The sequence below is a fragment of the Poecilia reticulata genome, unplaced genomic scaffold (assembly GCF_904066995.2).
Source record: "Poecilia reticulata unplaced genomic scaffold, P_reticulata-male-v2 Scaffold_47, whole genome shotgun sequence".
NCBI classification, from domain to species: Eukaryota; Metazoa; Chordata; class Actinopteri; order Cyprinodontiformes; family Poeciliidae; genus Poecilia; species Poecilia reticulata.
Genome location: NW_027675145.1, coordinates 87530 through 100165, shown reverse-complemented (window position 1 = coordinate 100165; position 12636 = coordinate 87530). Strand labels below are relative to the sequence as shown.

General features: G+C 42.6%; 1 pseudogene; it reads right to left on the bottom strand.

Moving 5' to 3' along the window:
- Positions 1-8502: 8502 nt before the first annotated feature.
- Positions 8503-10903, bottom strand: LOC145550438 (uncharacterized; annotated as a pseudogene).
- Between the last annotated feature and the right edge of the window lie 1733 nt (positions 10904-12636).

The following is a 12636-nucleotide window of genomic DNA, read 5'->3' as shown; positions in this document are numbered from 1 at the left end:
CAATATATTTCGCTACATAGATTAAAGATACATGGTGTCATTACTTGATATAGGGTAATGTTCAAAACCTTTTGGTTGCTTGAGTAGAAATGGAGTAATGTCTGTGTATGTTAAAATGTTAAACATTTACCACCCAAAATCCTCGTTACTTTCAAATAGTTTCACTTTTTATTTTATTCTAGTTGTTGCAGACTCAACTTAAAATAAACTTTTAAAGCATCTTTTTTTTCTTTTTTTAAATCCAAAGTTTCTGCCGCTGTTAAAGATGAGTACAAACAACAAGTTGATGACAATTAAGTGATGTTCACTTGAACTTTTATTAAGCAGAATGTTTTATTTTACATGAGGAAGGCCTGAGTCTAGCTTTATCAGACGGCTGGAGGCATCTGATCCGCTTCAAACTCAGTACCTGTTGCTCTACGGCAAAAATTTGGTAAGATTAAATTTAATCGACATAAGAAAGTCAGACGGTTCATTTCCAACGAGTGAAATCTCTTGAGGTAGTGAAGTTTCTTGTTTGTTCAGATCTTGCTAGTCATTTTCATAGTATGATTACTAATTAACAGTTGATTCTTTGTGTCTAATTGCAATCTAATCATTTAGTTCAAAATTGAAGTTTTATTATCAGGATTCTGCAAATAGAATATTTCATAGTATATCAATCATTCCTTTCATACAGTCGAAGCTCCCTGAAACTATAATTGTGAACTATAATTTTGATTCCTTTGAGAATCATGATATTTTATGAAATCTGACTGATGTGATCATCTTGAACTCATACTGATGCTTCACATTGATCGTTTATATCAATTACAAGAGTGTACTGTTTGTTAGTGAACATTATTGAACTGATAGCATCATTAGGACAAGGAAAAAAGTTGTAGATAATTTTAACGGTAACAAAATAATTTACCAGGTTGTGACCAACTCTTGGAGCCTGTTTGTGTAGTGAGCATGTTTAATTCTTTAGGTAAGTGTACCAACAGCAAACTTGGTCAATGTTATTATAAGTTGTTATTATAAGTTGGGCCAGGTGTCAGAAGATATAAGTCTCCATGAGTGGGACTACTTGAGAAAAACAGCAAATATTCACTGATTGAATGTTGGTTGATAGCCAGCATATATTTGAATTTGTGCAACAAACATTGAAAGAATAGAAAAACTACATAAAACCTGAATGACCATTCAGTTTGATAAATATTTACACAGCATCATTCAAAAATCAATAGAAATCCAAATGCTCACATGAAAAATTAAATATTAAACATAATACTAATTTCACTAAATATTGAATACAGACTTATGGTTCACATTGATCATGTTTAGATTTAGTAATGGAACCTTCAACAACTACGTTTGTACTTTATTTTGCTAGTGAACACACTTAAGTATGTAAGATAATGGATGGAGGGAAAGAATCATTAGGGCCAAGAGACATGCAGCGTATAAGTCAGAGACAAAAGTTGTAGATTATTATAAAGGTAACAAAACAATTTACCATGTTGGAGCAACTCTTGGAGCGTGGTGATGCAGTGTAAAAAGCTTTCAACTTTGGGGAGCACTGAAAGATAAATATGAGCAGAAGCCTCACCTAGGCCTGTTTAGGCCCTGCCACATATTCTTAAGAAATACACATACAGATAAGAACTTTGACTGAATTGTATCACATTAGCAAGTATTACAGAAAATGAAATAAAAATCAATAAATTTCAAATGTATTTAAACCAAACTTTTCTATTTTGGAGCGAGCATGAAGCACTGAGAAGATCAGTGTTGATCCAACAACAGAAAAAGACTGAAGCAAAGTAGAATTCACAATGATGTGAAGACAATTTCTGGAAAGGCTGTGATGTTAGAGTTTGTCTTTCACTTTCACTGCAGAAAGCGAAAAGTTAAATTTGAGTAGCCTCATGTAAGCCTGTTTACTATCTGTCACATATTCTCAAGAAATAAATCTACAAATGAGGAACATTTACTTAAATGTATCACACTAGCAAGTGTCAGAAAAAAATCTATAAAAGCTTAAAATTTAAGTGACGACGTATTAAGAAGACAATCTATTTAAAACCAGAGGTAGTTACACATTCCTAATCAGTTTGAACTTCTCTGGGTATAATAGTATATGTCAAATTAAAACACTAAATAGTACACTTTGAATGTATTCACCATCTCCACCCAACCGGCACTCACCTCAAAAAGAATCAAGCGACGAGCACTCATCCCTTTCACTTCTCAAGCTCAGCAGTCAACAATGTTTGGAATATAATATATTTATTTATTTATTCACTTTGTTTGGAATATAGTATAGATATTTATTAATTCACTATTCACTTACAAATAAATTTTCCATTTTTATTGGCTAATTCAAAGAGTTTGGGAGGAGTTAATGGTGAGCAAATGGACACTGAGCGAGTTAAGGAGGTTACAAATTTCCCATATGATTAAAGTGTTTGTTCGTGGGGGAATTTCTGGTTGCTGGATGGGGTGGGAGACGGGGTGTTAATATCATTTAGTCCAGGGGTCCCCAAACTTTTTCCTGAGGGCCACATAACTTCTCCCTTCTCTGGTGGGGGCCTGAGTCAGTTAGTAGCAGAAAAAGTGTGATAAATGCAGGAGTGCCTACATGTAAAAATGTATTGTTTTCCAGAAAGCAAAATCAAATAACCCTCTCTGGGTTCTTCACAGAAAAAATCCAGGAAATAACACAATAATACTTTATAATAAACTTTATTATATATATATATATATATATATATATATATATATATATATATATATATATAGGCCATGGATGTTAAGACACGGAAGCTACTAACCATGCATGGAGGATTCCACCCCAAATCCAGCACCCTGAGACTGTACACGAGCCGTAAGGAAGGAGGCAGAGGACTAGTGAGTGTGAGAGCCACTGTCCAGGATGAAACATCCAAGATCCATAAATACATCAAGGACAAAGCCTCAACAGACGATGTGCTCAGCGAATGTCTCAGGCAATGGGGAACAGAAGACAAGGTGCTGGAAGTACCACCATGGGAGGACAAGCCCCTACATGGGATGTACCACCGACAAATAACTGAAGTGGCTGATGTCAGGAAAACCTACCAATGGCTGGAGAAAGCTGGACTCAAGGACAGCACAGAGGCTCTCATCCTGGCCGCCCAGGAACAGGCCCTAAACACCAGAGCAATAGAGGCTCAGATCTACCACACCAGACAAGACCCAAGGTGTAGGTTGTGCAAGGAGGCCCCTGAGACAGTCCAGCACATAATAGCAGGGTGCAAGATGCTGGCAGGGAAAGCGTACATGGAACGACATAACCAAGTGGCGGGCATAGTGTACAGGAACATCTGTGCAGAATATGGACTGGAAGCCCCAAGATCAAAGTGGGGAACACCCCCAAAAGTGGTGGAGAATGACCGAGCTAAGATCCTGTGGGACTTCCAGATCCAGACAGACAAGATGGTAATGGCGAACCAACCGGACATTGTGGTGGTGGATAAAGAACAGAGGAAAGCCGTTGTGGTGGATGTAGCAATACCAAGTGATTACAACATCAGGAAAAAGGAGCATGAGAAATTGGAGAAATACCAGGGCCTCAGGGAGGAACTGGAAAAGACCTGGAAGGTGAAGACCACAGTGGTGCCTGTAGTCATCGGGGCCCTCGGGCAGTCACCCCCAAACTGGAGCAGTGGCTCAAACAGATCCCAGGAACAACATCAGACATCTCAGTCCAGAAATGTGCAGTTCTAGGCACAGCCAAGATACTGCGCAGAACCCTCAAGCTCCCAGGCCTCTGGTAGAGGACCCGAGCTCAGAGGATGAAACAGACCACCCGCGGAGGGTGAGAAGGGAATTTTTTTTTTTTTATATTGACAACTTGACATTTACCAAGAAATTATTACTGGTTATCTAATTTTTGAAGTACAATAATACTTTCATAACAAATTTATATCAGTAATGATTTCTTGCTTAATGTCAAGTTGTCATAACAAAGACATTTGAATAATGTTAACTTTGTATTAAGTGTCATAATTTACCGAATGATGCTTTATGACAACAGTCATAAATATTCAAGATGTCAGTCTTATTCATCCCCTTCAAATAAAGTGTTCAAGGGCAGCTTGCATCCATCTACTGGATCCTAATATCTATACCTCAAATTCTCATAACGCTCCTAGTTTTTAAAAAATTGAAAAATCTTTTCCCCTCAATGCTATTAAACTTATCAACAACATTCTCAGATTTCAATTCCCTATTAAAACCTAATTCCGTTTTAATGGCCGCTTTCTTTTATTTTCGATTTTGACTGCCAATGATTCACTTCCTGCTAAAGAGCCCCCTGGCGATTGAAGAAAAATCCACATATAAGCTACGTGGTTCAAAGCTTATGAAAAAAAGTAGCGGCTTATAGTCCAGAAAATACGGTATATGAATAAAAATCTTAATACTCTCTGGTATTGTTCCAGGGGCTGGACCAAATATGGATGCAGGCCGGATCTGGCCCGCGGGCCCATAGTTTGGGGACCACTGGTTTAATCAATCAAACTCCAATTAAAATTTGACACAAGGGTGTCCATATGTCTCTCTCTTAAATATAAAAGCAGCTCTTGCAATTCAGAATATTGTATTCATCCAGGCCATGTTAGAATAATAATTATGTAAATATATATTGTTATATGTATTCAGTTTTTTTACTAATTGTGTATTTTGAATTAGAGTACAAAGGTTTACTAATTTTGTTTAAAAATAAGATTACATACATAATTCAACAGAAGTCACTGTTTAGAATCTATTTCAGTAACTCACCAGCAGGTGCCAGTATTGCTTCACCCCTGATAAAGACATGGACGGGTAAATGGAGTTTTCAGAGAAACAAATTGCATCAGAGAGCTTAAGATGATGAATAACTAGATCATTATGTGATCATTATGCCCCAAGGCAATCCCAGGCCAGCCGAGAGACATAGTCCCTCCAGCGTGTCCTGGGTCTTCCTCGAGGCCTCCTCCCTGTGGGATGGGTCCGGAACACCTCACCAAGGCGCATTTAGGCGCCCTGGTGAGGCATCCTGACCTGATCAGGGCATCCTGACCAGATGCCCAAGCCACCTCAACTGGCTCCTCTCAACATGGAGGAGCAGCGGCTATACTCTGAGTCCCTCCTGGATGACCAAGCTTCTCACCCTGTCTCCAAGGGAGAGCCCAGCCATTTTGACCACTTGTATCTGTGATCTCGTTCTTTTGGTCATGACCACAGATGAGGGTGGGAACATAGATCAACTGGTAAATTAAGAGTTCGCTTTTTGACTCAGCACTCTTCAACACGATGGATCTGTACAATGCCCGCTTTACGGCAGACGCTGCCCCAATCCGCCTGTCAATCTCCCGCTCCCTTCTTCCCTCATTCGTGAATAAGATCCCCAGATACTTAAACTCCTCCACTTGAGGCAGTATGACCCCCTGACCCAGAAAAGGCACTCTACCCTTTTCTGGCTCAAGACCATGGCCTCAGATTTGGAGGCACTGAGCCTCATCCAGGCCGCTTCACACTCGGCCGCGAACCGCTTCAGTGAGAGCTGCAGATCACAATTTGATGAAGCCAACAAGACCACATCTTCCGCTAAAAGCAGAGATGCAATCCTAAGGCCATCAAAATGGATCCCCTCAACACCTCAGCTGCGCCTTGAAATTCTCCCCATGAAGGTAATGAACATAATCGGTGACAGAGGGCAGCCTTTGCAGAGTCCAACTCTCACTGGAAACAAGCTCGACTTACTGCCGGCAATGCGGACCAGACTCTGACACCGGTCAAACAGGGTCCTGACAGCCCGTATCAAAGGGCCCAGTACCCCATAGTCCCAGAAAAAACCCCACAGGGCCTCCCGAGGGACATGATCGAACGCCTTCTCCAAGTTACAAAACACATGTAAACCGGTTGCTCAAACTCCCATGCAACTCCAGGACCCTGCTGAGGGTATGGAATTGGTCCAGTGTTCCACAACCAGGACAAAAACCCCACTGCTCTTCCTGAATCCAAAGTTTGACTATCTGACAGACTTTCCTCTCCAGGACCCCTGAATAGACCTTACCTGGGAGGGTTAAGAGAGTGACTTGTAATTGGAGCACATCCTCCGGTGCCCCTTCACCCCAATCTGCCAATCCAGGGGAACTGCCCCCGATGTCCATGCGATATTGCACAATTGCATGAGCCAATACAACCCTACAACATCCAGAGCCTTAAGGAACTCTGGGCGGATCTCATCCACTCCCGGGCCCTGCCACCAAGGAGCCTTTTGACCACCTCGGCGACCTCGACCCCAGAGACTGGAGAGCCCGACCCAGAGTCCCCATGCTCAGCTTTCTCAACAGAAGGTATGCTGGTGGGTTTGAGGAGGTCTTTGAAGTATTCCGCCCACCGGCCCACAACGTTCCAAGTTGAGGTCAGCAGCGCACCATCCCCACTATAAACAGTGTTGGTGCTGCACTGCTTCCCCCTCCTGAGACGCCGGATGGTGGACCAGAATCGCCTCGAAGCCGTACGGAAGTCTGTCTCCATGGCCTCTCCAAACTCCTCCCACGCCCGAGTTTTTGCCTCAGCGACAACCCGAGCCGCATGCCGTTTCGCCCGCCGGTACCCATCAGCTGCTTCTGGAGTCCCACAGGCCAAAAAGGCCCGGTAGACTCCTTCTTCAGCTTGACAGCATCCCTCACCGAAGGTGTCCACCAATGGGTTCGAGGGTTGCCGCCGCGACAGGCACCAACAACCTTGCAGCCACAGCTCCGATAGGCCGCCTCGGCAATAGAGGTACGGAACATGGTCCACTCAGACTCAATGTCCCCCACCACGCCCGGAACGTGTTCGAAGTTCTGCCGGAGATGAGAGTTGAAGCTCCGTCTCACAGGGGACTCCGCCAGACGTTCCCAGCAGACCCTCACTACACGTTTGGGCCTGCCAGGTCTGACCGGCTTCCTCCCCCACCACCGGAGCCAACTCGTCACCAGGTAGTGGTCAGTGGACAGCTCCGCACCTCTCTTCACCCGAGTGTCCAAGACATACGGCCACAAATCCAATGAGACGATGACAAAGCCAATCATCGAACTGCGGCCTAGGGCATCCTGGTGCCAAGTGCACATATGGACGCCCTTATGCCTGAACATGGTGTTCGTGATGGACAATCCGTGACGAGCACAGAAGTCCAACAACAGAACACCGCTTGAGTTCAGATTGGGGGGGCCGTTTCTCCCAACCACGCCTCTCCAGGTCTCACTGTCATTGCCCACATGAGCGTTGAAGTCTCCCAGTAGAACAAGGGAGTCCCCAGGAGGGGCACTCTCCAGTACCCCCTCTAAGGACTCCAAGAAGGGTGGGTAATCTGAACTGCCGTTCGGCCCGTAAGCACAAACAACAGTCAGAACCCGTCCCCCCACCCGTAGGCGGAGGGAGGCTACCCTCTTGTTCACCGGGGTGAACCCCAACGTACAGGCGCCCAAATGGGGGGCAACAAGTATGCCCACTCCAGCCCGGCACCTCTCACCATGGGCAACTCCAGAGTGGAAGTACGTCCAGCCCCTCTCAAGGAGACTGGTTCCAGAACCAGAGCCATGCGTCGAGGTGAGGCCGACTATTTCTAGCTGGAACCTCTCAGCCTCGCACACTAGCTCCGGCTCCTTCCCCACCAGAGAGGTGACGTTCCACGCCCCAAGAGCCAGCTTCTGCAGCCGAGGATCAGACTGCCAGGGTCCCCTCCCTTGGCTGCCGCCCATAGCACAATGCACCCGACCCCTTTGGCCCCTCGAACAGGTGGTGAGCCCATCGGAAGGGGGACCCACGTCTCCTCTTCGGGCTGAGCCCGACGGGCTCCGTGGGTAAAAGCCCGGCCACCAGGCGCTCACCATCGTGCCCCACCTCCAGGCCTGGCTCCAGAGTGGGGCCCCGGTGACCCGCGTCTGGGCGAGGGAAAACCAAATCCAAGGGCATTTTTCATCATAAGGGGTCTTCGGGCTACGCTTGTCTGGTTCCTCACCTAGGACCTGTCTGCCTTGGGTGACCCTACCAGGGGCATAAAGCCCCAGACAGCATAGCTCCTAGGATGATTGGGACACTCAAACCCCTCCACCACGATAAGGTGGCAGCCCAAGGAGAAATCAACACTCAGACAAGTATGATGTTGCTAAGAGTATTGTCAAAAAAACCTTGTAAGAAAGATTTGGAAATTGTACACAGTCTATGTAGCGCTTGGCTGTGATATCCATGCTAGCAGAGGAGCTAACAACATTATTTGTGCTTTGAACCACTCATTTACAGTAAAATACCACCTCCTCTGATCTATTAACTCAGTATTTACAACAGGTAAGATACCACATTGTTACTGCAAAAGAATAAAATAAACTTCCAACATTTGAAATGTCAAAACTTTGAAATTGTAATTACATTATGAAAATTGTAGACTGAAAAATCAACACTCAGACAACATTTTTTATTTACTAATACATGCTGCAGAGCACATTATACAAACCCCTGGCCAGCAGGAACCTCCAAAGGACAGACACACCCCACACCAGGACGGTCAGACGCCTCCCGAGGACAAGCAGGTTGCAGCGTAAGCTTGACCTATAAATAAATGACAAAAAACATATCAAGCTGATTTGGCACAAAATCAACAAAGATGCAATGTCATATTTTTTCAATAAAACACTTAGTAATTCATTATAAATTACACATTTAACCTTAATGTGAAAAACACTTACAGTGTTTTCAGGCGGCACACATACAACACCACTGACAGGAGTCACATGTGATGCAACTGAAACCTAAAGGAAAATAAAGAAACAAACAGTTAAATAAAATTATCTGTACTAGAAATGATAAATGAGCTTATGCTTGTACAAACCTCCCGTGTCACACGCCTTCTCTTTGGGACAGCTGGTTTCTGTTTATGTTCCACAGGCTTTGACTACAACACCACAAAGAATATTGAGAGTTTGTGATATTTTAAAATAAAATACTAAGAATGTTAGTATTTGGAGTATTCTGCAAATTACCTCGGTGCCTGTGTGAACATCTGGAAGAGCCGATGGAGAGACTGTTTCCATGGCAACCAAGATAGTGGGTGAGAAACGGACAGGATTTAATTGAATGAAACATTCCTTCAAAACCACAGGAGTCCCATCACTCTATAAAAGCAAAATTTGAATTATTAAGATACCAGTGACATTGACAATTAAATTTCATGAATAGATACAAGCTTCACAGACTTGGTAATGAACCACTCTTTTCTTGGGTGAATCAGAGAAAGAGTCCAATTCCCCCAAGTGGTTCCTCTATAAAGGTAGAGCACATATAAGATTTTAGGATGACTATCAATAGTTAAAGGAACACCTTTCTTTCATTGCAAGCCAAAAAAAGATCCATACCTTCCTGCCGGATCTCACGAGTGTCCACTCAGAAGGGTGTGGAGAAGGAGGAGAATGATGAGGACTCTCCACTCCCTTCACTACCACACGGGGCACAAACCTCGGTTTATACGGACGAGTTGCCTGACTGCACCAGTGGCTTTGGTGCTGACAACTCCAGGAACTGATAGCCAGCATTCCAAATCAGATTCCTGAGGATGTGCTTCCCGTGGTCATCGCTAAGGTGGATCTGCACATATAAACAGTAATCAGAGATAAAATTAACACTTCATATTAATGCAAATTTGTTGCTTATTGTGTTTAAAATGAAGATGTACTCACACCATCACGGCACCAGAGTGAGACGGTACAGAGGAAAGTGGTCAGCGGTGGGAAAATTGGGAATCCTTTAAAAAATAAAGACAAAATAAAATTTAATTTTGCAAACACCAAATAACATGAAGAGCTGCAATACATGTACCAGACAAAAACATGATTAGAAATATTTTAATACCTACCTAGCTTTGCCGACCTGCGGTGGAATTCTTGCTGGAACAAGTTCTGCTTCTCTCTGGACTCAGTCAAACGGGGGACAAAGCCGGTACAAAACACCTAGAATAAATAACTGATTTAGACATTTATATTCAAAAGACCTAGGAAAATAATAACCCATTAAAAAGTTGATGTTTATATCACTGTTTCTACATTCCAGACCTCAAAGACTATTGCTCTGCATGCTTTATATGTGTAGCAGAAGGGACATTTCTAAAGCAAGCAGAGCAGTGGTATCTGTGAACTGGGATTGAGAAACAATGGTTTTTAATCAACAACAGTGCCCACCTTAGGCCAACGACTACAGACAGTAAACAGGTACCACTCAAATTCCTGTCCAGCTTCTTCTGGATGGCGACTGGCCGTAAGGTTGTTTGACAGAGCCATGATGCAGACAGCGTCAGGCTCCCAAGGTACATTGGCTTTCATTACCTCAAGACGCAAGTCAGCTGCACAGGCTCCAGGGTAGACATGAAGCCAAACTGTAAGCAGCCACTTGGCATCTCAACAATGCCGTCCACAAATGACCGCAAATGGGACGCTTCGATGAGAAGGACAAACTAAATAGTACAAAACACAGCAACATAAGAACTATGCCTACATATTCTATTTGAAATCATTGCACATTGTACTTACTTTCTTATCAGGGCAACCCTCAGGAATAACCAGCTTGTGATAGTGGTTGGTCACTTCACTAGGGGCCATTTATTCACAGAATGGCGCCAGGCGGTGCCACGCCCTAGTAAAAAACATAAATGAAAGAATATATAAAAATTAATATCAAATATGTACTCTGGATACTTCATGTGACATACAAATAAGGCATTCAATTTAAAATAATATAAACACTCACGTGAAACAAAATCACTAGAGGCATTAGGTATTCCTACACGCCCAATTCGAACTGCTTCTACCCTTCTTCTTGCAGGTTCAGATCGGCGGTGGGACTTTCCTCGAGGCATCTACATTTCAACATGAAAGAATTCAGTGGAAAGAATTCATATTTATAGATAATTACAGCAATATAAGTGTTAAAATGTATCTTAAAAGTGAGTACACCCTTCACATTTCTGCAGATATTAAAGTACACGTTTAATTGAAAGTGTATAACTGTGTTTATTCCTTTAATCACTAAGATTAAATCATGCAAGTTTGAAAACATTTGCTCTTTATTTGACAAAGTTATGAGGATAAACCAAGTATTTTAGCCACCTGAAATAGCCTAATTTTTTTAGGTAGAACATATTTCAGGCAACTAAAATATATGGTTCCCCTCCTCATAACTCTGGTAAATAAAGAGCAAATGTTACTAAATTGTCTGGACTTATTGATGAGAGGAATAAACAAAGTTAAAGACTTGCTGTGAAATTAATTTGTTCCTATGAAATAGAGGGGTAACAGATTATTTCAGTCAGCTAAAATATATGGTTTCCCCTAATAACTCTGGAAAAAAATAGCAAATATCAAAATCACAGAACTTGTTGCTGCTGATGACAAGAATAAATTCAATATTTTACTACCTGCAGAGTTTGTGAAAAAATAACTAGAAATTTATTTTATCCAATAATCTATCATATATTTAACATTAGAATGGGAGTTTCTAGAAAGCACACTCATCTTTTTAGGAAATCTTATCTGCATTCCCTGCTATCAGCCAACTTCCCTCTTCTTCTATTATCAATGACAAATAATAAATACACAAAATGTGTACGAAAACTGTTTGGTGACTTTTTTGTCTGACTTGAGTGAAAAAAGTCGGAACAAGCCTATTCTCTTGGCCATTTACAAACAGTAGCAAGCCGTTTTCGCACTGCAAGGAACAAAACCGCACGGAACGGAATGGCATGCTTCTTAGGGCGCCATTGAAGCTGTGCCAGACGAAAATAATGGTTTTGATGTAGTGGTCGAAGCCTTTTCCTCAGAGCTGCGGTGGAAAACTCATTGCTTGTTGACCGATCTAGCTTCTGTACTTGATCATCAGGGGTAAGCGAGCGGAGGAAAAAATATCTCGTCAGAGGACCAAGTAACAGCAGAATATTGAGAGGAATTCATCGCAAATTAAAAATAATAATAAAAATATTTATTAATTAAAAAGAGCGCTCTTTACAAAATACAGTAAGAACAGTTTAGTGAGAGCCAGCTAGAACCGATCAACGGCTGGCTGCAAAACAACCTACAGCTGGCTGTAAACCAATTAGCTGCTGATTCTAAAGAGCTCCGCTTGTTCGGTCCAATTGGAACCACAGCTCTTGTGGTTCCAAGGAGTTGGGTGTAACCAGGTCGGAATTCTAATGCAAACACGGTCGGTCCTACTTTGAACCCGTTCCGTGCAGTGCGAAAACGGCTTTAGAAGACCTCCACACAAGACCTCATTTAGTTATTTTACAAATCTGTTATTGCTTCTTTTTTAAATAGCAGCTGCCGATTAAACTGAATGTTACAACTTTGACATGATATATGAGCTGTTTTACCAAAAAATCGATCAGCACCATGAAAATTAACGACCTGCCCTCACTCTGCAAAGCGCGCTCCCGACACAGGTGGAACATATTTTCACGCGGGAAGCTTACCATCAGTCCAGGTCGTAACGTAACGTTTGGGAACTATTCCAGCTTAGAATTATTCACATTAGGAGCAGAAATGACAATAGCTACACTAAGGCACATAATTGTGCATACCTCATATTTTGATCATA